Source organism: Lithobates pipiens, unplaced genomic scaffold (genome assembly GCF_037356315.1).
Source record: "Lithobates pipiens isolate NorthernLeopardFrog02 unplaced genomic scaffold, aLitPip1_a1.2 Scaffold_22, whole genome shotgun sequence".
NCBI lineage: Eukaryota > Metazoa > Chordata > Amphibia > Anura > Ranidae > Lithobates > Lithobates pipiens.
In genome coordinates, this window is record NW_027507784.1 from 170,045,106 (window position 1) to 170,070,452 (window position 25,347).

Consider the following 25,347-nt stretch of genomic DNA (forward strand, 5'->3'; position numbering starts at 1 on the left):
CGAACGTGATGACATACGACTAGAATAAGGAAGTTCATAGCCAGTAGCCAATAGCTGCCCTAGCATCGGTTTTCATCCGTCGGACTAGCATACACACGAGTGGATTTCTCAATAGGAACTGGGTCCGGCGGAGTTCCGGCAAAAAAATTTGAAACATGTTCTATTTCTAAAGTCCGTCAGATTTTTGGACAGGTCCGATGGAGCCCACACACTATTGAATTGTCTGACGGATTCTCTCTGTCGGATCCTTGCTGTCGAAAAGTACGGTCATGTGTACGTGGCATTAGTGATGCTTTACAACCACTTTAGGAGAAAATAAATCTCTTTGCATTGAAGAATTGTCTGGCGCCCATAAATCTATCTTGCATTACACCTACCATGCCTCCTAACCCACTCTACATAGACGGATGTCAGCTATCCCTAACTCTGGAGGTTCTCAGTAGACCGAAGAGGACCCAGGACTTGGCGACATAAAGAAATAAAAAAATACATTTAAATTGCTGCCGATGGCATATATATAAAAATGTTAAATAAAAACGGCATGGGTGTTTCCCTCCAATCCATGCCAGGCCCTTTGGGTCTGGTTTGGATTTTAAGGGAAACCCCACACCATAATTGAAAAAAAAATGGCATGGGCCCCCCAAAAATTCATACCACACCCTTTCTGGGCATGAAGACCCTCCTGAACCATACCAGGCCACATGCCCCCATGCTGATGACAAACCTGGGCAGTGGTTGTGGGGGTCTGTGGGCAAAGGGCTTATCGAAATCTAGAAGCCCCCTTTAACAAGGAGGCACTCAGATCCTCCCTATGTGAATGACCTGCCATATCACTGCCAGGCTTAAGAAGAACCACCACCACTGGCTCTCTCATAGAAAGTGGGAGAGAACCCAACTCTAATGATGGCTGGCCCAAAGAGACTGAACCCCAAACTCCAACATTCTTAGTAAGCACATGTGATGCACTGAGTGAAGAGTGCATCATGTGAGTTTAAGCTCCCAGAAGTGTTGGAGGTGGGCTGAGATAAGTGTTTTTTTTGGGGGGGGCAACTGGTTTATTTCACTTTTTAAAGGCAGCTCTGTTGGGGAAGGGGGTAACAGTGGGCTATCAACAGATATGCAAAGTTGTACAGTAAAAAAAGAAAAGTGTATATACAGTATCTCACAAAAGTGAATACTCCCCTCACATTTGTGCAAATATTTTATTATATCTTTTCATGTGATAACACTGAAGAAATTACACTTTGCTACAATGTAAAGCCGTGAGTGTACAGCTTGTATAACAGTGCAAATTTGATGTCCCCTCAAAATAACTCAGCACACAGCCATTAATGTCTAAACCACTTGCAACAAAAGTGAGTACACCCCTAAGTTAAAATGATCAAATTGGGCCCAATTAGCCATTTTCCCTCCTCGGTGTCATGTGACTCATTAGTGTTACAAGGTCTCAGGTGTGATTTGGGAGCAGGTGTGTTAAATTTGGTGTTATCACTCTCACTCTCTCATACTGGTCACTGGAAGTTTAACATGGCACCTCATGGTAAAGAACTCCCTGAGGATATGAAAAAAGGAATTGTTGCTCTACATAAAGATGGCCTAGGCTATAAGAAGATTGCCAAGACCCTGAAACTGAGCTGCAGCACAGTGGCCAACGCCATACAGCATTTTAACAAGACAGGTTCCACTCAGAACAGGCCTCATCGTGGTCGACCAAAGAAGTAGTGCTGGTTGTCATTGGGAAATAGACGTAAGAGTGCTGCAGAGGTTGAAGCGGTGGGGGGTCAACTTGTCAGTGCTCAGACCATACGGCACACACTGCATTAAATTGGTCTGCATGGCTCTCGTCCCAGAAGGAAGCCTCTTCTAAAGGTGATGCACAAGAAAGCCCGCAAACAGTTTTCTGAAGACAAGCATACTAAGGACATGGATTACTGAAACCATGCACTGTGGTCTGATGAGACCAAGATAAACTTATTTGGTTCAGATGGTGTTAAGCGTATCTTTTAGCAACCAGGTGAGGAGTACAAAAACAAGTGTGTCTTGCCTACAGTCAAGCATGGTGGAGGGAGTGTCATGGTCTGGGGCTGCATGAGTGCTGCCGGCACTGGGAGCTAGAGTTCATTGCGGGAACCATGAATGCCAACATGTACTGTGACATACTGAAGCAGAGCATGATCCCCTTCCTTCGGAGACTGGGCCGCAGGGCAGTATTCCAACATAACGACCCCAAACACAGCTCCACTCCAAGATGATCACTGCCTTGCTAAAGAAGCTGAGCTTAAAGGTGATGGACTGGCTAAGCATGTCTCCAGACCTAAACCCTTTTTAGCATCTGTAGGGCATCCTCAAATGGAAGGTGGAGGAGCGCAAGGTCTCTAACATCAACCAGCTCCATGATATCGTCATTGAGGAGTGGAAGAGGATTCCAGTGGCAATCTGTGAAGCTCTGGTGAACTCTATGCCCAAGAGGGTTAAGGCAGTGCTGGGAAATAATGGTGACCACACAAAATATTTACACTTTAGGTCAATTTGGACATTTTCACTTGGGGGTATACTCACTTTTATTGCCAGCAGTTTAGTCATTAAAGTGGATGTAAACCCTTACAAACCACTTTGACCTACAGGTAAGCCTAGATTAAGGCTTACCTGTAGGTCCAAGAAATATCTCCTAAACCTATACGGTTTAGGATATATTTTCCTGAAGAAAGCCACCGCTGTCTACGGCGCATATGCCTTTGGCGGCGAGATTGACACATCGCTGGCCCCGTCACCTGGTATGGACTTAAAGGGGAAGCCCTACACCAAAAAACGGCGTGGGGGTCCCCCCCCAGGTCCATATCAGACCATTATCCGAGTACGCAGCCCGGCCTCTCAGGAAATGGGGTGGGGACGAGTTAAACAAAGTTATTTGTTTTTTGTTTTTTATTGTAACTGTGTAGCACTTTGAGGTCTTTTGATGGAAAGTGCATTATAAATAAAATGTATTATTATTATTATTATAACATGGGGGGTGCTTTGGGGAAGGGGGGCCGTGAGGCCACCCCACCCCAAAGCACCTTGTCCCCATGTTGATGAAGACAAGGGCCTCTTCCCAACAACCCTGGCCGTTGGTTGTCGGGGTCTGCGGGCGGGGGGGTTTATCAGAATCCGGGAGCCCCCTTTAATAAGGGGGCACCCAGATACCGGCCCCCCATCCTATGTGAATGAGTATATCCATTCACCTGGTGAAAAAAATGTAAATAAAACACAACACAAGGTTTCAAAATCATATATTGCACAGTTCCGGGGGTCTTCTTCCATCTTGGGGGGTCTTCTCGCCAGACTCCTCTGCTATCTTCTGCTCTTTTGCTAGCTCTTTTACTAGCGGAGGACCCGGCTTTCTTCTTCGTTGCCGCCCCCTCTTCGGTTCTTCTTGCCGGGCCTCCGCTTTCTTCCTTTAGCTCTTTTACTAGCGGTGGCCCGGTCTTCTGTCGCCGCCACCTCTTCTTATGACTTTGGGGGTCTTGTCCCCCTCTTCAGTTCTTCTTGCCGGGCCTCCGCTCCTTCTTCCAGCTCTTTTACTAGCGGCGGCCTGGTCTTCTGTCGTTGTCGCCGCTGCCTTCTCTTCTTCTCTTCTTCTTACTTGAGATGTTGACTCGACGCTGTCTCTGGCCGCAATGACGTGTTGCACGGCGACTTATATGGGGACAGTGGGTGGGGTCACCGGGTAATGTCCCCGCCCATTATGATGTCACAGTCCGCCAGATAGTCTGATCGTGTGTACGCACCATTAATCTTTACCAGCAAATGATTTGGAGTAACATTTCATTGTTTGCACTTTGCTGATAAGAATACCGCATGTTACATTACATCGCCTCCTGCAAGTATTGTTATTCATATTCCTGCTTGATATATTCGAATAAAACCTTTTTTTTTTTTAATATTACTGCTCAATGTGTCTGAGTAAAGGGGTGCATTTTAAAACATATTTTAACTTGATTACATCGTTTTTTCAGCTGGAGAACATTTACACTCTCCCTCACCTTACTGCAGCTCCGCTTGGGCTGAGGAACGGAGCCACGGACGTCACTTCCAGCTTTTGTCTGCTTCATGAAACCAGGAAGTAACCTGGGGTTTGAACAACAATGCTCCCGCCCATAGAATCGCAGTGATTTTACGGGTGGAAGCTAGTTGGCGTTCTGCATTGCACCGCAAGGCGGGTTAAATACGTGGCACTTCCCATAGTGCACTGCATCTAGCGCCACAGTTAAATTACTTTTTATTTATTTTTATTTTTTTGTTAAATGTCTTAAAGGGCCATTTTAAAAATTATTATTTTTTTACTTTTTTTCTATGACTACGGGGGGGGGGTTGTGGCGCTCGGGCGCCCCCTATGGACGGGCCGCCGCTGCCATCAATACTGTAAATGGGGGGGGGGGGGGCGCTTCAGAATTCTCTAAATGAATAAGTGTGAATAAGTGTAAACCAGGGCTTATAGCTATTATCATTTTTAAAAACACTCTACTGACTGGAATGGTACTAACTGATTGGCGTAGAACAAATGTGGTACCGATTTACGAAAAGGATCAAGATACTTACCAGGAAACTACAGACCAGACAGCCTAACATCATATTTGAGGGAATGGTAAGGGACTCTATACAATTTTTTTTTGCAATAAGGGTATCATAAGTGACAACCAGCATGGATTTATGAAAGGCTGTTCTTGTCAGACCAACCTGTTATGAGAAATTAAATGAGAAAAAGGATGGTGGAAGTCAAAAAATCGTTTTTCTTTGTTTCTTGTTTAAGTCAAAATTCATTCTGCTAATTTCTTTGGTGAAAATAATCCAAATCAGTGCTTATTATTTAGTCTGAAGAAAAGTTATAGAGTCCACAAACTATGGCTTATATGAGTAAGCTCCCGTTGCCTCTCCGGTGTGGTTCATGGCACAGGTAGTATTTAAAAAAAAAAAACAACTTGGAGGTTCTTATCCTTAAATTGGTACCTAAGTCTTTGAAATATTTTTTTAGGATGCTTCATCTTACTCTAATTTTTTCATTTGAATTAATGTGTACCGTCACAGCTGGGTATTCCCCAGACCCACCCAACAGTCTTTCAACATGACCAACAATGTGTTGAACCCAAGCATCCCATAAAAAGCAAACTGTTGAGTGATTGCAGTCTTTGTGACAGATTACCCTTCTAATAATCGAGTCCCCTACCACCGGTATCTGCTCTCTTTGCCCCTATACTGGCCCCAGCCAGCACCTGATGGGTGAGGTCCAAAATCTTCTACAAGTTGTTAATCCACTGAGGTGTTGCCAGTTGACTCTTTAGATCCAGGATGTGGACTATCAAACAACTTGCTCACATATTGCACAACAGGATTTGGCCTTGAATAGTTGTTCAAGGATTATCACCTTACCAATCCGGGAAGACATAGCTACCACTAGCCTTATGAGGATAGTTTAAAATGTAAACCCTGCTACAATATACAATAATGCTATAGGTTTCAACCCTGTTCTGTTAATCCCTGGGTTGTGCTATATGTTTTAACTATGCTCTTATTGTAGCACTATACGGAGAGAGCCTCACACACCCCTGTGACAACTATCAAACATACTGTACCTGCACAAGGTTATTATAGATTCATTTCAAAGCTTTAGCTTGCTCTGCTACTCTATGCATGTTCCTGCCAGCTATATGTCATATGCAAGGATCTTTAATGTATAACCTGGTGCATCATCTGGGTAATTAACTAAAGCCATGTAAATATATTACTGTGCAAAAGTCGGGGGGGGGACTGAAGATAAGTCCAAATCAAATCAATATTTGGTGTGATCACCCTACGCCTTCAACAGCATCAATTCTTCTAGATACACTTGCACACAGTTTTTGAAGGAACTAGGCAGGTAGGTTGTTGAACTAATCACATATCTTATTTGGATGTAAGCTTCCTCAAATAGTAACATAGTAGCATAATAGGTAAGGTTCAATAAAGACAACAGTCCATCCATTTCAACCTCTGTAGGTGCATGTGTGTCAGTGTCTATAACTATTTCCCATATCCCTGTATGTTGTGTTCTTTAAGATGCACATCAAAGAGTCCAAATTTGAAATATTTGGCTGTAGCAGGAAGCAGTCAGTGTGCAAGTATACCCAGAAGAATTGATGCTACTTTGAAGGCAAAGGGTGGTCACACCAAATAGTGATTTGATTAGAATTCCTCTGCTGTTCATTTACTTTTCATTTTGTTAATTGATAAAAATAAACAATTAAGGCCCATTTTACATGGACGTTTCGTCGGGTCCACCTGTCGGGTTTTAAAGCAGACCCAATGGAGACCTCCATTCTCCTCTATATATAGCGGTGGGTATAAACAGACATTCAATCAGATCAAGTCCACCGAAAAAGGGGATCTGTTTCCCTTCTGTCCAGGGGATCAGATGGCAGTTGGGTGTAAATGGACAGGTGGTCCGTTTACATCCAGCCGCCTATAGAGGAGAGCAGTCTGTGTCCGTGCCCATGCCCGTGCCCGCTCTGCATAAGCGGAGCTGACTCTGTCATATTCCTGCCCAGCAGGGATCACAGTACTATATATAAGGCACCATTTTAATTCCCCTGGGGTGCCACAATCAGTAGACCCAGTTTGCCCTGGATCAGAGATCGATGAGTGGAATGGGAGGGAGGAGGATATGTGTTGATGGGAGACTCTGATGTGATGAGGGACTCTGGCTCTTATTCTGTGATGGGAGGGTGGGGATCTGATTTTATGGGGGACTCTCACTCTGTGATGGGAGGGTGGGGATCTGATGTGATGGGGGACTCTGACTCTTAGCCCCCGTGCACACAGTCAGAGATTCCGACCACAAAATGCGTCAGATTTTTCTGACGGATTTTGTCTGAAATTGGTGTTGCATACAAAGACAAAGTTGTCGGAAAATCCAATAGTTCGTAACGTGATGACGTTCATTCGTTACAACTAGTAGCCAATAGCTTTGGTCTCGTAATTTGATCTGAGCATGCATGGCACTTCGTCCGATCGGAATTCTCTACAAACGATAGGACAAAGCTCGTTCGGATCATGTTGTCAGAAAATTTTACATCCAGCTCTCAAACTTTGTTGGTCGGACATTCCGACGGAAAAAGTCTGATGGAGCCCACACACGGTTGGATTATCCGTCAACACGGTCCGATCGGACATTTTCCATCGGAATGTCCGACCGTGTGTACGGGGGCTTACTCTGTGATGGGAGGGTGGGGATCTGATGTGATGGGGTGGGCTCTGATGCAAATGAGGGCTTCTGATCTGAAGAAGAATTCAAGGTGGTTATGTGCTTCCATTTTAGACTGGGGTGTATTGAGATTTTCAATACTCAAAAGGGGGCCATGGGCAAAAAAAAGGTTGAAAAATGCTGTACTATCAGTGACATTAAAGGTTTAATAAAAAATAAAAAAATGTCATACTTACCTGCTCTGTGCAGTGGTTTTGCACAGAGCATCCCCAATCCTCCTCTTTTCGTGTTTCTTGCCAGTGTTTCTTGCTCCTCCTCTTTAGCTAGTGTCCCTAATAGCAAGCCGCTTGCTCTGAGGGCACAGGTGTGTGCTCGCTCCCGACCCCGGCTCTATTTGTCCATAAGACACACAGAGCCACAGCTCGGCCCTGCTCCCCATTCTCTCCTCATTGGCTCATTGGCTGTGATTGACTGTAGTAGGAGCCAATGCCTCCCACTGCGGTCTCAGCCAATGAGAAATGAGAGACCTGGGAAAAGCTCAGCTCTTGTGCACATTGCTGGATCGTGAGGGAGCTCAGTTGAGAATTAGAACTTTTATTTACTTGGAAAATGCATACATGTTAATTACAGTCGTGTACGCTGCTCTATGCACACTACAAATCCCATGGTCCGTAGTCCATCTCAGGGCCAAGCAAAAGGGTATGCGCCTACAAACAGTTGGACCATGGAGAACAATAGTAGAAACACTCTAACAAAAAGTTGGATCTCAAAAGAAAAAAAAGGAATTTCTGAGACTTGGAGAAGGCTGAGGGCGATAGATCATTTTATTTTTTTTACTTACAGTTTTTAACATTAAAAGTGCAAGTAAAAGAAAATCCCAAATTTTGGGTTGAAATCAGAACAGTAAGCCCCTGTACCCTGTACACACGGTCGGACATTCTGCCAACCAAATCCGTTGGATTTTGTCCGACGGATTGTGTCTGAAACTGTTGCATACACACGGTCGGACCAAGTTGTCGGAAAATCCGATCATTCAGAACGTGATGGCGTTATTTCGTCTCGACGGGACTACGTTCATGCTAGTAGCCAATAGCTTTGGTGTAGGAATTCGATCTGAGCATGCGTGGCACTTTGTCCGATCAAAATTCTCTACACATGATCAGAGTGTGTCCGATCGGCCCAGTTTGTCGGAAAATATTTCCAACATGTTGGAAAATTTGGTCCGAAGGATATTCTGACGGAATCAGTACAATGCATACCACACACAGTCGGATTATCCGACAACACGGTCCGATAGGACACATTCCGACGGATTCTCCGACTGCGTGTACAAGGGCTAATAGAGGGGAAATCTTCCAGTGGTGACACTAGTTCTGGTGACACCCAGGGATTTGTACCCAAATTAAATTTTTATCATTTTTTTCCCACAAATAGAGCTTTCTTTTGGTGGTATTTAATTACAGCTGGGAGTTTTATTTTTTGCTAAACAAACAAAAAAAGATGCAAAATAAAAAAAATAAAAAAAATCATGTTTAATAGTTTGTTATAAAATTTTGCAAACAGGTAATTTTTCTTCTTCATTGAAGTGCGCTGATGAGGCGGCACTGGTGGGCACTGATATGCTGCACTGGTGGGCACTGATAGGCTGCACTGGTGGGCACTGATAGGCTGCACTGGTGGGCATTGATAGGCATAGTTAAGGCAGCACTAATAGGCACAGATAAGGTGGCACCAATAGGCACAGATAAGGCAGTACTGATGGGCACAGATAAGGCGGCACTGATGGCCAAAGATGGGCACAGATAAGGTGGCACGGATGGGTGGCGCGAATGGGTGGCACTAAGGGGCACTGATAGGTACCACTGAGAGATGGGACTGATGGGCACTGAGAGGTGGCACTGATAGGTGGCTCTGATAGGTGGCACTGCTGGGCACTGATGGGCACTGGTAGATGACACTGATGGGCACGGATATGTGGCACTGGGGTGCAGCACCCTTGTTGAGGCAGATTGTGGGCACTGCTGGGTGGCACTGTGGGCACTGATGGGTGGCACTGATGGGGGGCACTTTTTTTATTTCTGATGTGGCACTGGCAGGGGGCAGGTGGGCACTGGTAAGCTGGCCGTGATCGGGACTGATGTCCCGATCACCGCGGCTGGTGATCGGCTCTTTTTTTTTGCCGTTGTATCACATGATCAGCTGTCATTGGCTGACAGCTGATCACGTGGTAAGGGGTCGGGATCGACCCCTTGCTCCGATCCGTGATCAGGCGAGTCTCATAGACTCGCTGATCAGGGGGCGCGCAGGCCGCTCGTGCACAGGACAACGTCAATAGACGTAGTCCCGGCAAAGGAGGTCCGCGCTGTAGCCGTCATTTGGCTATAGCGCGGATCCCTAGTGGTTAAAGTGATTGTAAACCCTCATCTTGTAAAACAACACATCCAGTTTAAAATAGAAATGAAAGGTAAAATATTTGTGTATAGATTTTATTATACAGGATTTATATAGCTCCAACAGTTTGCACAGCACTTTACAACATAATATAAAAAAAAATGCTTTTTTTCTTTTATAAGTGATCACATTCCTTCTGTTCTCAGCTGCATAAGAGCTGGGGGAGGAGAAACAGCAACACACTGGTCTTCCCAGTGAAAGGCTGTGCGGGGGGGGGCGTTTCAGGACAAGTCTGATCATTGGAGGAGAGTAGGTTCCCAGCACAGTTAGAAAATTGACCACAGTGTGTTCTCCTGCTTAGTGCGGTCAGTTTTTAATAAGAAAGCAGAGTGACTCACAGGAACACCAGGGATTTCACACAAAGAAAGCAATAAAAAGAGAAGAGGATACATCTTTATACAAGTACATGGTACAGAAGGCACATATCAGGAATATAAAATGTTGGGTTTACATATTCTTTAACTATAAACTGATAAGCTGTAAAGGTGTTTAACCAGTTCAGCCCAGGAAGGATTTACACCCTTAAAGAGGAGTTTCCCTAAAAAAAAAAAAAAAATTTTTTTTAAATCAGCAGCTACAAATACTGCAGCTGCTAACTTTTAATAATCAGACACTCACCTGTCCCAGGGTCCAGCGATGCGGGGGAACAAAGCTCCACTCGTCCCCCCTCCTCTTGGCGGCGCCAGCATTGCAACTGTGGACACCCGGCTGTGGCTTCACTGCGCATGCGCGAGTGCCGTCGCGTGCTGTGATTGGCCGTGCAGTCATCTGGGACCTGTCACGTGTCGGAGCCCAGGCACTGAAGGAGGCAGACTATGAGGGACCCCCTAGCAACAGGCATTTAGAGGTGAGTTAAAAAAAAAAATTTCCAAATGTTTTTTTTTTTATTATTATTATTTTAGGAATTTTAAGCATTTTTTTTTGTGTGTGGAAAACCACTTTAACCACTTGAGACCCGCGCTGTAGCCGTCATTCGGATCTCCTTTGCCGGGACTACGTCTATTGACGTCGTCACCGTGCACGAGCGGCCTGCGCGCCCCCTGAGGGGCGCGCGCGGTGCGCTCTGTGATCGGCGAGTCTATGAGACTCGCCTGATCATGGATCGGAGCAAGGGGTCGATCCCGACCCCTTACCACGTGATCAGCTGTCAGCCAATGACAGCTGATCATGTGATACAACGGAGCCGGCAATCAGCTATTATTCCTCCTCGCGCTGACAGCGCGAGGAGAAAAAAAAAGAGCCAATCACCGGCGGCCGTGATCGGGACATCAGTCCCGATCACGGCCAGCTTACCAGTGCCCACCTGCCCCCCTCAGGAATAAATAAGTGCCCCCGTAAGTGCCACCCAGCAGTGCCCACAGTGCCACCCAGCAGTGCCCACAGTGCCACACATCAGTGCCCACAGTGCCACCCACAATCTGCCTCAACAACGGTGCTGCACCCCAGTGCCACATATCCGTGCCCATCAGTGCCATCTACCAGTGCCCATCAGTGCCCATCAGTGCCGCCCATCAGTGCCCAGCAGTGCCACCTATCAGAGCCACCTATCAGTGCCACCTATCAGTGCCCATCAGTCCCATCTATCAGTGGTACCTATCAGTGCCCCTTAGTGCCACCCATCCGTGCCATCTTATCTGTGCCCATCTTTGCCCATCAGTGCCGCCTTATCTGTGCCCATCAGTACTGCCTTATCTGTGCCTATCGGTGCCACCTTATCTGTGCCTATTAGTGCCGCCTTAACTATGCTTATCAGTGCCCACCAGTGCAGCCTATCAGTGCCCACCAGTGCAGCCTATCAGTGCGCCTCATCCGCGCACTTCAATGAAGGAGAAAAATGACCTGTTTGCAAAATTTTATAACATATATATTTATTTTGCATCTTTTTTTGTTTGTTTAGCAAAAAATAAAACTCCCAGCTGTAATTAAATACCGCTAAAAGAAAGCTCTATTTGTGGGAAAAAAATGATAAAAATTTAATTTGGGTACAGTGTTGTATGACCGCGTAATTGTCATTCAAAGTGCATCAGCGCTGAAAGCTGAAAATTGGTCTGGGCAGGAGGGGGGTTTAAGTGCCCAGTAAGCAAGTGGTTAATGACCAGAGCATTTTTTACAATTTGGCACTGTGCTAATTTAACTGGTCATGCAATGCCGTAACCAAACAAAATTTGCGTAATTTTTTTTCCCATAAATAGGGCTTTCTTTTGGTGGTTTGATCACCTCTGTGGTTTTTTGGGGGTTTTTTTGCGATATAAACTAAAAAAAGACTGAGAATTTTGAAAAAAAATTATAGTTTCTACTTTTTGTTATAAAAAAATACAATAAACTCAATTTTAGTCATACATTTAGGCCAAAATGCATTCAGCCACATGTCTTGGGTAAAAAAAATAAAAAATAAGCGTATATTTATTGGTTTGCGCAAAAGTTATAGCGTCTACATACTAGGGTACATTTTCTGGAGCTTTTAGGTTATGACTGTCTATCTCATTTCTTGTGGTGCAATAATGGAAGGGCAGTACAACCCCCCCCCCCCCCCCCCCAATGAACCCATTTTGGAAAGTAGACACCCCAAGGGGGCTGAAGTGATTGAAAAATGACAAAAAAATTATAAATTACACTAAGTTGTCCATGAAATTATATATTGCTCACACATGCCATGGGAATATGTGAAATTACACCCAAAAATATATTCTGCTGCTTCTCCTGAGTATGAGGATACCACGTGTGAGACTTTTTTGGGAATCTAACCTCATACAGGACTCAAAAACTAATCACCGCCTTCAGGATTTATAAGGGTGTAAACATTTTATTTCACACCTTATTTCCTATCACAGTTTCCGAGGCAAAAAAATGCCAAGATAGCACAAAATCCCCCCACATGACCCCATTTTGGAAAGTAGACACCCCAAGCTATTTGCTGAGAGGCATGTTGAGTCCATGGAATATTTTATATTTTGCCACAAGTTTCGGGAATATTACAAATTTGTTTGTTTTTTCACAAAGTTATCACTAAATAATATATTGCTCAAACATACTATGGGCATATGTGGAATTACAACCCAAAATACATTCTGCTGCTTCTCTTGAGTATGGAGATACCACATGTGTGAGACTTTTTGGAAGTCTAGCCGTGTACAGGACCCTGAAAACCAATCACCGTCTTCAGGAATTCTAAGGGCGTAAAATGGTGATTTCAATTCCTCGCTACCTATCACAGTTTCGGAGGCCATGAAATGCCCAGATAACACAAACCAAATGACCCCACTTTGGAAAGTAGACACCCCAAGGTAATAATGAAAAATAAAGATCTATATAAAAACCGCGCTATTCAGCACCAGGAGAGGCTTAAACCAAATCAAATAAAAAGCTCTGTATGAATATGACGTACCTGCATGTAAAAACACTACATAGGCTGCTGCCCCCCGGACAGAAGGAAACCCCTTAGTAGGGTTCCTTTTAAAGAGTGAAAATATTAAAATATTAACGGGTTAATTGGCGCTACCTAAAAACAGGTCTCCATTACAAAAGGGTCTTATGGAGAATAAATGAATGGAGAGGCAGGACACGGTCTTACAAAAAGCCCAGTATTCCCTCTCACCTGCTTCTAATGACACTGTATATTGGCAAACCCAGAATCACATAAAAAGCCAGGACACCATAAAAAGCCCTAGCTCCGCCCAGAGAAAGGTTTAAATCAAACAATAAATGTAATAAATCTGTGGGCCACCATAGAAAAAAGGTCCCAAAACATAAATTGCTAATGACGGGGATTACTAATCAAACCCATTATAAATTACGGTAATACTACAAAACAGCAGAAATATCAGGAACTAATGGTGTTAGAACAAGCCAGGATACTTCCTTAAAGAATATATATTCAAACACACATTCTCAAATATGTTAAAAATATAGGCCAAAAAACCACATGTACCAGACTACATGTACAACCTGATGTGATTAAAGATCAAGTCGCCTGAGATGCGACAAAATACATTCAGTGATAGGCCTATTAGCAACAGTAATAAAGAACCCTTTATCAGTGTAAAGTGATAAAGATATATATATATATTTAAAGTCCCGTACACTAGTGAACAACCTGGGGTCACATAAGTGTACCCACCGGTGTGTAATGCCAAAAAATATATATATATATATATATACACACCTCAAACAATATTGATATTAGATCAATCAGAACATCAGAACAATCAATATTGTTTGAGGTGTATATATATATATTTTTTTTTTTTGGCATTACACACCGGTGGGTACACTTATGTGACCCCAGGTTGTTCACTAGTGTACGGGACTTTAAATATATATATATATCTTTATCACTTTACACTGATAAAGGGTTCTTTATTACTGTTGCTAATAGGCCTATCACTGAATGTATTTTGTCGCATCTCAGGCGACTTGATCTTTAATCACATCAGGTTGTACATGTAGTCTGGTACATGTGGTTTTTTGGCCTATATTTTTAACATATTTGAGAATGTGTGTTTGAATATATATTCTTTAAGGAAGTATCCTGGCTTGTTCTAACACCATTAGTTCCTGATATTTCTGCTGTTTTGTAGTATTAATTTATAATGGGTTTGATTAGTAATCCCCGTCATTAGCAATTTATGTTTTGGGACCTTTTTTCTATGGTGGCCCACAGATTTATTACATTTATTGTTTGATTTAAACCTTTCTCTGGGCGGAGCTAGGGCTTTTTATGGTGTCCTGGCTTTTTATGTGATTCTGGGTTTGCCAATATACAGTGTCATTAGAAGCAGGTGAGAGGGAATACTGGGCTTTTTGTAAGACCGTGTCCTGCCTCTCCATTCATTTATTCTCCATAAGACCCTTTTGTAATGGAGACCTGTTTTTAGGTAGCGCCAATTAACCCGTTAATATTTTAATATTTAGACACCCCAAGGTATTTGCTGAGAGTATTTAAATTTTTGTGACATTTTCCTTTTCTTTCTTAATTTTCCAAAACAAACCAGAGCTGCAAAATACTCACCATGCCTCTTAGCAAATAGCATGGGGTGTCTACTTTCCAAAATGGGGTCATTTGGGGGGATTTTGTGCTATTTTGACATTTCATGGTCTCCGAAACTGTGATAGGTAGTGAGGAAGTCAAATCACCATTTTACACCCTTAGACACCCTGAAGGCGGTGATTGGTTTTTGGGGTCCTGTACGTTGGTAGGCTCCCAAAAAGCTTATAGCTTGGGGTGTCTACTTTCCAAAATGGGGTCATTTGGGGGGGGGGGGGGCGGCAGTTTGTGCTATCTTGGCATTTCATGGCCTCCGAAACTGTGATAGGTATTGAGGAGTAAAAATCACAGTTTTAGGCCCTTAGAAAGCCTGAATGTGGTGATTGGTTTTCAGGGTCCTGTACGCGGCTAGGCTCCCAAAAAGTCCCACACATGCAGGGGCAGACTGACAACTCATGGGGCCCCCGGCAATAGGAGATTATAGGGCCCCCAGGCAGAGATTATGGGGCCACACAGTATACAAAAACACACACGCAGTATACAGTCACACAGTATATACATACATGTACACACAGTATACACAGACATGTTTCTATTGGCTGAGAAGGTACTGGAGAGGTGGGGCAGCTATAATCTCTGGGTTTTTAAACCAAAAGGATGACGGTAAGGGACATTTCAGAGACAGATGTAAAAAAAAACACAGATTTTTACATACTATCCCTGGTTTTACTGAGGCTGGCAACCCTGATGGGGCCCCCTAGTGGCCTGGGGCCCTCAGGGAGTGCCCGAGTGGCTGAATGGTCAGTCCGCCCCTGCACACATGTGATATCTCCATATTCAGGAGAAGCAGCAGAATGTATTTTGGGGTGTAATTCCACATATACCCATGTCATATGGGAGCAATATATCATTTACCGTGTTTCCACGAAAATAAGCTCAGGTCTTATATTAATTTTGGCAACAAAAGATACAGTAGAGCTTATTTTCAGGGTAGGTCTTACCATGTAATGTGCTGTCTTCTCTCCCCCTCTCTCTCCCTGCCTGACAGGACTCCACAATGTGAACTGAGTTAAAATGCTTGTAAAATCCTATAATCCACTCTATTACAGTAGTATAGTTATAGTGCTTCTGTGACCCGCCAGATCTCTTCTCCGCAATTATATTACAGAAACACACACATTTTACATTATATACTACTGTAATAGAGTGGATTATAGGATTTTAAAAGAATTTTAAACTAGGGTTTATTTTCGGGGGCAGGTCTTATTTTCGGGGAAACATGGTAGTAACAACTTTGTGTAAAAAAAATGATAATTTTCCCGAAACTTGTGGCAAAATATAAAATAATCCAATAATCCATGGACTCAACATGCCTATCAGCAAATAGCTTTGGGTGTCTACTTTCCAAAAAGGGGTAATTTGGGGGGGGGGGTTGAACTGTACTGGCATTTTATGCACAACATTAGAAGCTTATGTCACACTCTTCTAACCACTTGAAGACAAAGCTCTTCCTGACACTTTTTGTTTACATAAAAAACATTTTTTTTTTGCTAGAAAATTACTTTGAGCCTCCAAACATTATATATATATTTTTTAAAGAAAAGGCCCTACAGATTAAAATGGTGGGTGTTGCAATTTTTGGAGCAACAGTTTGGGCGACCACATTGCTGGATCCTGAGTAAGGTGAGTGTGTGGTGTGTGTTTATCAACCTCCCTGGCGGTATGATTATGTCCACTTTTTACATCTCAAAGCAGTACATTGTTTTGCATAGAAACTTCATTGCTTCAGCCAATCAGGGATTTCAATGAACTGTGCGGCGGCGCAGTACATTGTGGTCGTTTGGCGGCCCAAACAAATGGTAGAACAACCCGATAATTCAGTTGTTCGGCAAACGACCGAACAGCCAAAGATCAGCCCGAACTCATGCCCGGGCCGAACTGTTCGCCCATCCCTATTAACCTCCCTGGCAGTATGATTATATCTGATTTTTGATGGTCTTAGCAGTACAATGTTTTGCATGGAAATTTGGCCTTTTATATTGTATGCCTGTAATTCTTAGGAATAACTCACTTAAATCTGTCCAAACAAGATCCAAGATCCCTGGTAAGTTTGAAACACAAAATAATAAATTATAATATAATAAATAGCTATAAATAATTATCAAAAATAATAATATAATTATAATAAAATGTATTCAATAATGTAATCAAATCAAAAACACTGGAATTTGCAGAGTCATCGCTGTCGTCACTTTCAGTGTCTGATGACGAATTTCCCCATGAATCACTATCGCTCAGTTCTGCAAGTGATTCTTATTTATTATTGCTGTAGTCTAGCTGGTCTAAAACTGCTTTTGACGTAAAGGGACACTTTTTGGTTGCCATGGACATTCTCACGTTTTCAGGCAGAAAGAACAATATATATAATATAAAACTGCAGGCAAGGCACTGGACAAAGCATTAGGGACAAAAGGGAGGTGAAATAATTTGATACAGTAATGTAATCTGTAAGATCACAGTATACTGTATGTGTTTTGTTTTTTGCACCTTTTGAATTTGCCTCCGGGCTCCGCCCCCACGCGTCGCGACACTCGCACAGCACACAGTACATCGGGTGGAGGACACAGCCCATAGACACAGCAGGGAGACATTACAGGATCCTGGGGACAAGGTAAGTAACTTTGCCTGGATCCTGCGATGCGATCCCGAGTGTGGCTCGTTGCTATTGGTAGTGAAAATTCACCCCCAGCCACACTCAGGAATACTGCCAGGAAGGTTAAATGTCAGCAGCTACACTTTTTATAGCTGCTGACTTTAGGGCTTTCACACTGAGGCGCTTTGCAGGCGATATAGCAGGCGATATAATGCTAGCCATTGGCTCCCGCGGCTGTCAATCAAATCCAGTGATTCAGGGGGCAGAGCTGAGTCCTGCTATCTCTGTCAATGTATGCAGCAGTGGGACTTGGGAGGGAGCCCGCACCGGTCCCCCTCATGGAAAGCAGCTTTCCGTGGGGCCATGTGATGTGAGGAGGAGTCAGCGCTGGCAGGGAACCCCAGAACAGGGCCGTAGATATTTTTTTTTCCTGGGGGGTTCTGGTCTTTCAAACTTAAAGGCATCATTTACACTTGAATGTTGTGGGAGGTACGGTAAAAACATGTGACAGAGTGGGGCCATGAGACTTTGCAATTCAGCGCAGCAAAAATTATCCCCATTCAACTGAATAGAACGCAATGCACGCATTTGTGGTGCGAATGTACTCATTAGTACAGCGAGCACCTCCTGAACTAAAAAAAAACGAATGCCGCGTACACACGACCAGACTTTTCAACATCAAAAGTCAGACGGAATGATTCCGGCAGACCATTCGATAGTGTGTGGGCTGCAGCGGACTTTTGATTTACAAAAGTCTGACAGACTTTAGAAATGGAACATGTTTCAAATTTTTCCGACAGAACTCCGCCGGACCCAGTTCCTACTGAGAAATCCGCTTGTGTGTGTGCTAGTCCAACGGACAAAAACCGATGCGAGGGCAGCTATTGGCTACTGGCTATGAACTTCCTTATTCTAGTCCAGTCGTACGTCATCACGTTGGAATCCGTCGGACTTTGGTGTGATTGTGTGTGGCCAAGTCCGTTCATTCGGAAAGTCTGTCAGAACTCTGTCAGAACTCTGTCAGAACTCCGTCGAAAGTCTGTCGGACCTAAGTCCGGTCGTGTGTACGTGGCATTACAGTGAGGCTAGCAACCCTAATGGGGCCCCCTAGTGGCACGGGGCCCTCGGGCAGTGCCCGAGTGGCCCAATGGTCAGTCCGCCCCTGTCTACATTACTCCCGACATCAATTGAGCCTGAGTGACACACCAACAAACCGTGGGTCACAGTGGTTACCTGTTGTTAGGGACAAATTTCTGACCCTGGATGCAAAGAGATTTTATCCAAGGACAAAAATGTATCCTTACCTGCAGGTAGCCACTGGATGTGCAGATACAGGTGGATACATGTTTACAGCAGCAGACAGCTTTGGCTCTTTTCAGCCCACCACTCAGGTGTACAGGCTGAGCAGAGATTTGAACATCTGAGATCCCGGGTGCAGGTATTGGCAGTACACTTGCTGCACCATGGTCATGTAGGATATATGAATGAGACCCAAGACTGGATTTTAGCTAACCTCACTGTGCAAGTTGAGCAGGTGCAAGGAGCAACATATTGAGGTAGGCAGTAACTTCAGTGATTTATTTAAACCTTAAAAAAACTGTGTCCTAAGAAATTTTATGAAATGTTTTAAGAGATGAAAAAAAAAAATATATATCGTGCACTTCCTACCACAGGATGGTGCCCTTTACACCTGGTCAATATGGTTAGCTTATATGCAGTCTTAAACTGTAGCAAACCCAGCTTTTTAACTTGTACCTACAAGTAAGCCTATAATAAAGCTTACCTGTAGGTACAGTGCATGTGGTGGTACAATAGGTATATGTGGTGTTTAGGAGATATTCACATGGAAAGCAGCTGTGATGTCACTGGTGCATGCGCTCTGAACGTGGTTGTAAACCTGGTAAAAAAATAAATAAATAAATAAAACCCTGCAAGACAAAGGCATAATGAGCTAGTATGCATAGATGCCTTAGATCGAAGCCCTCACAGCCATCCTTGTCTCCCCCTCTGGCCGGTGACATCTCTCCCGGGGGTTACGTGTGGCTATCGTGGCTCCGGTGCTGTGATGTCACAATGATAACATCAAACGTGGGAGCCACCGGTAATGGCACACAGCCTGGAGCAACGGCACATACGTGCTGTTGCTTCAGTTTTCCCCAGTGCACATGTGCTGATGACATGAGTATCTTGTAAACCATGCAGGTTTAGGAGATATCCAGGGCTTACCCATAGCATAAAGTTGTTGTAAAGGGTTTACAACCACTTGAAGGGACAGCATACCGCTTGGTTGTACTTCTTCTGGAGGGGAGTGCAGTTCGTTCTGCACGTTTGTGACCCATTTTTAGCCGACAGCCAGCTATAGCCCACTGTCAGCTGGCATCGCTCAGCAGGTCCAGGCTGTGGAAAAATCCTAACTTTGAAGTTAGGATTCACCCAGATGCCTGGGCCAGCAGCTAGCCAGCTGCTCCACAGCCTGCCATTCCAGTGAGCTTGGAGGGAGGGGGCAGAGCCAGGGAATGACAGTCACCACTCTTTGATGACTGAAGGCTGAGAACTGAGTGATCAGCGGTCTTTGATCGCTCTTTTTTTGGGCTTAGAAGCAGCTAGGGACAAATGCAACATTAGATCGATGCTTCGTCCACCTGGGTAAGTGTAATTTAAAAAAAAAAAACATCTCTTTTAAATGAAAAGAACCCTAGGAACCCTCCCTCCCCAAGCAAAAATTCCCAATGAAAAAATTTCTACCTTCCTCAAATATCCCCCCAAAAATTAAACCCCCCCTTGTCTCTAAACTGACCCCCCCCCCAAGCAAAAATATCTCCCACAGTCAATACCCTCTCCCCCAGCAAAGATTCCTAATTATGAAGAAAATCTCCCTTCATCCAATCAAGCTCCCCTCCCAGGAGCAAATCCCTGCCATTAACCACCCCCTCTAAACTTCTCTGCAATAAACACTCCCCTTCTAAAAAAGCAAACCCACCCCCCTTTCCTTAACCCCCATCAAAAGAAACTCCCCCGGGGTGGAATTCTCACTTCCTCCTTCCCAAAACAGAAAATTGGTGCCTCCCCACTTACCATACCTGCATCCCCAGTCTCCCTTCAACTGTGTCATATGATACCTTGAGGGGTGTCTAGGAGTTCCCTCAACTGTGCACTGCCAATTGCCGGCATCTGAGACCTCGCAGTAATTTCATGCTTTTCAGGTGAATGCCTTATTAAACTGAGGGGGTAGGGCACAATAGAAGGGGGCTGCTGCACTCCGAATCTCTGATTGCTTCTACTGTGCTGATGCTGAGGCTAAACAGCAGGGACACTGCCTGTGCATTTTGCCAGGCTGCTCTGGGGGGCGGGGGTTTAAACACCCCTGATGCCCCCCTTATCTACGCCCCTGCCCCAGAAGAAGAGGATTGGGGCTGCTCTGTGCAAAAGCATTGCACAGAGCAGGTAAGTATAAAATATTTATTATTTAATACAAAAAAAAGCTTTACAACCACTTTAAATGCACTAACAAATTAAAATGGAACTTTAAACTTTATAATCAGTTACAGCAAACCTTGTATTTTCCTTTTAGGATAAAGGTTTTCCTTAAATAAATAAAAATTGATCATTGTAAGCACCCCTTCCAGTATTGAATGTTTTGTCTCAACCCTGTACCTGACACATCTGCAAGAGAGCTTGTTCTTTTGAAAAACAACAGACTTACTGGCCAGGTCACCAGATTAAAATAGAAGAAAAAAGAAAAGAAAACGAATGCAGCCACCATATCTAATACCCCGTACACACGAGCGGAATTTCCAACAGAAAAAGTTAGACGGGAGCTTTTAATCATATATTCCGACCGTGTGTATGCTCCATTGGACTTTTTACATCGAAAATTCTGATGGACCTAGGAAGGGAACCAATTCCTATCGGGAAAACCGCTCCTCTGTATGCTGTTCCGACAGACCAAAAACGACACATGTTCTGAAGCAAGTACGAGACGAAAGCTATTGGCTACTGGCTATTAAATGTCCTTTTTCTAGTCCCATCGTACGTGTTGTACGTCACTGCGTTCTTGACGGTCGAAATTTGGTGTGATCGTGTGTACACAAGACAGCTGCAGCGGAATTCCATCAGAATTCCGTCGGAAAAACCTTCAGAGTTTATTTTGACGGGAAAACTGGTCATGTGTACGGGGCATAATAGTTAGTAAGCTGCAACATAGTAAATGTTTGCTTTTGGGTTTAATACCATTTCAAAAACTCTGCATAAATACATTTTGTCACAACATAAAGTAGCCGTTTGGTAAAGTAATAACATTTGGAGGTTATAAAGTGTTTATGTCATTTTTTTTTTTAACAGAAAGTATATATTTCATAAACATTTGCACAAATATCACGCATTATAACAGGACCATGAATACAGTTTTATTCTACAGGTCCTTAGCTTTAAAAAAAAAAAAAAGAAATCCATAGGTTTTGGTATTTTAGTCAATAAAGTAAATTTTACGAAAAAAAAAAAAAAAGAAAATTCACAACGAAACTGTGTTAGCAAAAGGGTTTAAACGCATTTCATTAGTCATCCAAATATAAGTTTGAGAAGATAATATTAAATAAATAAGGATATGTGTAATACTAGATAAATGTTTGAAGCTTTCGGTTTTCTTTCTTGGGGTATAGATCAATGTACAGACATGTCTACACATGGAGAACTTCCATATAGTCAGCAAATGACATGACATACTTACGGAAACTCTCAGCGGCGCGTCCCAGAACTCGATCGTTTCTCCAAGTAAAGTTTTCAGAATTGAAGTCAGCCCCTAAAGCTGGGGGATTTAGTATGTGTGACCCCTGATCATGCCTACAGCAAGTAGCTTGTGACAAGTCCACCTCCTCCTCGCTCACTAACACATATTTAGGCAGCACAGAGCATGTCACTTCCTAGAGGGCTACAGGAAAGTCATGACAAGCACGCCCAGCCACAGCTCTGTACAGAGACTCTTATGAAATGTAGGAAGTGAAGGAGTTTTAGAAGGGAGGAAGTAGAACCTTTGTAAAATGTAGTTGACGCGGGTTTTCAAAGTTAATAACCCTTTCGCTGCCAGAGCCATTTTTTTTTTTAAACATAAACCAATATACTTTTAAATTAGTGAACAAGAAAAAAAACTGTCACAATTGCATGATATATGTGCAACATTTTATGAATTCTTCATTTAAATAAAAAAAAAAATGAAAACTATTTTTAGTGCACACAAACAGCATATAATCTCTGAATATCACAGCAGATATAAAATGGCATATTCTGTGTGCCCGTTAAACTTCGATTGGCGGTTATAAAGGAATGTGATTCGTTGCATGTTAGATCTGATTTTGGCGCATTACATTGCAAATATACTGCCGCAGCGCATATTTGGTGGGATTGGGATATAAGAAAGGTAAACGACACGTTTTACTTAGAAATAGGGATCATTTGAAACAATCAATTATTTTATATAGTATAACAGTGCCATTCTTGCATACAATGCATGTCTATACTGAAAGAATAAGGACTTGTTTACACAAGATGTACTAAGGAAGTGTGTGTTTTAAGGATTTGCCCCCTTAATGACTAGGCCATTTTTTTTTCGATACTGCACTGCGTCACTTTAACTGACAATTGCGCGGTCCTGCAACATTGTATCCAAACAAAATTGATGTCCTTTTTTTTAACCACAAATAGAGCTTTCTTTTGGTGGTATTTGATCACCTTTTGTGCTATAAACAAAAGGCGACAATTTAAAAAAAAAAAAAAAATTTTAAACTTTGCTATAATACATATATATATATATATATATATATATATATATATATATATATAAAAAAAAAAATATATATATATATATATATATATATATATAAACAAACATATTCATCAGTTTGCCGATGTATATAGATTTGTCTTCGTATTTTTGATTAAAAAAAATCGCAATAGGCGTATATTGATTGGTTTGCGCAAAAACTATTGTGTCTACAAGTTGTGTGGTAGATTTAGGGACTTTTTTTTATTGTTTCTACTGGATATGGCGGCGATCTGCGATTTTTAGCAGGACTGCCACATTGCGGCGGATAAATCTGACCCCAAATTACACTTTTTGGGGACCAGTGACATAATCATACATTGATCAGTGCTATAAAAATGCACTGATCAATGTAAAAATTACACTGGCAATCTAGGGGTTAACAGTGTTCCCTAAGACCCCTTTCACATCGAGGGCGTTTTGCAGGCGCTATAGCATTAGAAATAGCGCCTGCAATCCGCCCTCAAACTGCTGCTCCTTTGTCTCCAGTGAGAAAGCCCAAGCGTTGCGCTGACAGGATGTCAGGAAAAGGCCAGCAGCTTCTTTGGACCGGTGAAGGAGTGGTGTGTTTACCGCTCCTCCCCATTGAAATCAATGGGGCAGCGCTGAATTATCACCGGCAAAACGCCACTATTGCGGCGTATTGCGGGCGGTTTTAACCCTTTCTCGGCCGCTAGCGGGACGCTTTTACTATGTGATGCAAATCCGATGGTAAAACGGCACTAAAAATAGCGTCATTTTACCACTGACGCTAGGGGCGCAGCAGTGTGAAAGGGGTCTAATGCCGCGTACACATGATCGGAATTCTCTTCGGAAGAAGTTCTGATAGTTTTCCCGACGGAATTCCGAAGGAATTCCACTCAAGCTGTCTTGCCTACACATGGTCACACCAAATTCCGATAGTTTAGAATGCGGTGACGTACAACACGTACGACAGAACTAGAAAAAGGAAGTTCAATAGCCAGTAACCAATAGCTTCTGTCTCATAGTTGAATCTGAGCATGTGTGATTTTTTGGAGTGTCGGAATTGCATATACACAATCGGAATTACTGATAGAAAGTTTTTCTGTCGGGAAAACTGAGAACATGCTATCAATTTTTGGCAGGCGGAAATTTGGACAGCTAAATTCCGATGGAGCATACACACGGTCGCATTTTCCGATGAAAAGCTCTCGTCCAGGGGCGGAACTACCGCCATAGCGACCCATGCAGGCGCTATGGGGCCCGCAGCCGAGTGGGGCCCGCAAGTGGCATACTAACTGGGGGTGCGGGGTGGTCCGCACTGGGTGGCACACGCTGCGGGGATGTCAGACGGTGTATGAAACAGTGACAACGGGCAGGCTTGGTAGCAGCAGTGGCAATGTGTGCAGGGAGATCCCAGCTCAGGTGGACTGAACCATCAGGCATAAATATAGGGATGTCGGCTGTACTTGACACAATGCTGTGCATTACGTTCTAACAGCCCAGCGAGTACAACTCCCCCCCACCCCCTCCACAGAAATGGAAGAGGCTGCATCGGCTCTGCTCCCTCCCTCCCCTCTGTGTCCATCCAAGCTCCGTGCAGCCCGTGTGCTGTGTCTGAAAGGAATGTGGGGGCGGGAGCGTTTACAAAAGTAGCCGACAGCTACAGAAGCTAGTGTGAACATCCTGGGAACATCCAAGTGAGTTTGCAGCACTATCACTGTGTCCGGACTCTGCCCTCTCTCTCCCAAATCTTTCTCTCCCCCTCTTTCCTCTGCTGTCCTTCAGCAGAATCTTTCATTAACTCTATCCAAAGCATTTTCTTTTAACCAGCCGATACTAATAGATGGCCACATCATGTTCCTGTAGCCATGTTTTTCACTAGTGCAATCACAGACATTGCATGTGATTCGCACCACATTGCTGTGCAAATCACATGCAATGTCTGTGCAATGCAAGTTTAGCCATACAAACTGTATGGCTGAAATCGCATTGCATTCTCTCCAAAATGGTGCAGGACCCTTTTTTGGTCTGCACTGGAATCGGATCGCATGGGTGTTCACACCTATGCGATCCCATGCCTGCACCATTTCACAGTTCGCACTGTGATCTGCAAACTGATCTGGGGATGTGAGTAACTTTACATTGACCCCCGTAGCAGCTTGCAAAGGGCAGTGTGAACCTCCAGAAAGTGACATGCAATGCAGGAGTCCGCACTAGAATCGTGCTGATTCCTGCATTGCATATATGTGAACCAGGACTCAAGT

The 25,347-nt window shown here is 43.6% G+C and overlaps 1 protein-coding gene across 2 annotated transcripts in view; it reads right to left on the reverse strand.

Moving 5' to 3' along the window:
• The window catches only part of CASP10 (caspase 10), a 119,692-nt gene extending 97,411 nt beyond the window's left edge, over positions 1–22,281 (reverse strand). The window contains exon 1 of one of the 2 annotated variants that reach the window (XM_077448626.1): positions 22,031–22,281. The gene's annotated coding sequence lies outside the window, so the exon portion shown is untranslated. Of the gene's footprint in view, positions 1–22,026 lie in introns of both variants that reach the window. The other variant, XM_077448627.1, reaches the window with a different exon arrangement.
• Between the last annotated feature and the right edge of the window lie 3,066 nt (positions 22,282–25,347).